Raw genomic sequence first — 1,455 nt, 5'->3', positions numbered from 1 at the left:
TTTAGATTCATGGAGGGTAGAATTCACATTGTCACATTGTGGATAGCACATAGTCAAATCAGGACCCATTAGCAAGGAAAAGGAGGATAGGCCATTGGATTGACAATTATTTATCTCTATCACAACACTGATAAATGTTTTCCTTCATTGTTCAAACTACCACTGAATTAGGCAATTGCACATTGGCCCACAGGGAGCATCAACAGGCTTGTTAGCCCCAAACTGACGTATTGTTTTACATGAGAAAGTTCTTAGTTTGCATCACGGGAATTTTATTTCTAGGAACAAGAGTGATTCTTATTTTGTTACCATCAAAAACTTGAAAAGCATCCAGCTACCCATTGGGAACAGTATGACCTTTGTTGCTCTGTTCAAAATCTAAGACTAAGCAGGTGAAACTATTTATAAACGAATACTCTAAGTTAACATTACAGAAAGCCTCTCTCAGTGGAAAGAGGACTAATTTTGCTACCCTTGTTATCAATATATCATAAATATTTGTTGCTTCCACTGATACCATATTCTTCACTGGAAGTGTCTGTGTCTTATTTATTTTTATGTTCCAAGAAGCTAACACATTTCTTGGCTCATAGAAGTTCAATAAATGTGTTGAAAAAATGAAAACACATGATTTCATGCGAAGTTACTTGTCAAATTTTTAAGACAAGGTTTTTGTCTTGGCATTAATAAATACATCTACTAGTAATTCTTTTTGTTACTATACTTCAGGCAGTTTGGCAATGGCCTTTTAGCTGTTGCGAATGCACCAAGTGGTACTGACCGTGTCAACTCATGAACTGACATTACTTGGCAGAGATAGAGTAGATGTGGTGTTAAGATGTTTTCATAGCACAAATCCCTCTATCCTTCCCAAGCTTGTTGGGGTATCTCAGTCCCAGAGTCCATAGCTGAGAGATACCAGTAGTGTGGGAGCCAATTCATCACATTCTAAGCCCCACTGATGCCTCTGTGTGAATCAGAGCAAGGCATGAGGGTGTAGGATTCACTCTAACTTGTTTGGCTGGTTTTCATGAGGTGGCTGATTAACTTTGGCAGTCAACTCATTTCTCTGTTTGAGAAAGACAGAACCAATGTGCAATGCTAAACATTTCTTGAAAATGAAATACTTAGATATCAGAGGAAAGTATCAGGCATAGCTGTCAATAAGGAACTTTTGAATGTGATTTTTCTGGAAGTTGTCCTATCAGTCACCCAATGCAACACTTTACATTTTGTAGGGCAATTAAGAAACTTATGCCAGAATCCTTTCTTCTCTCCGGAAACTTGAACACTATAGGCCAGAGGGGCATGTGCATCCATTAGGACCTCTACTGGTCATAATGACCTAGCACTTTCTTGATAAGAGGCAGTACAATGATGACTGGCCATCTGGAAGGCCCTGGCTAGACCAGTTGATTTGCACATTTCCAGTCCCTTTCATCCTGGGTAGGTCTT

The sequence above is a fragment of the Myotis davidii genome, unplaced genomic scaffold (assembly GCF_000327345.1).
Source record: "Myotis davidii unplaced genomic scaffold, ASM32734v1 scaffold905, whole genome shotgun sequence".
NCBI classification, from domain to species: Eukaryota; Metazoa; Chordata; class Mammalia; order Chiroptera; family Vespertilionidae; genus Myotis; species Myotis davidii.
The sequence above is the reverse complement of the archived record's forward strand: the minus strand, read 5'-3'. Positions refer to the sequence as shown.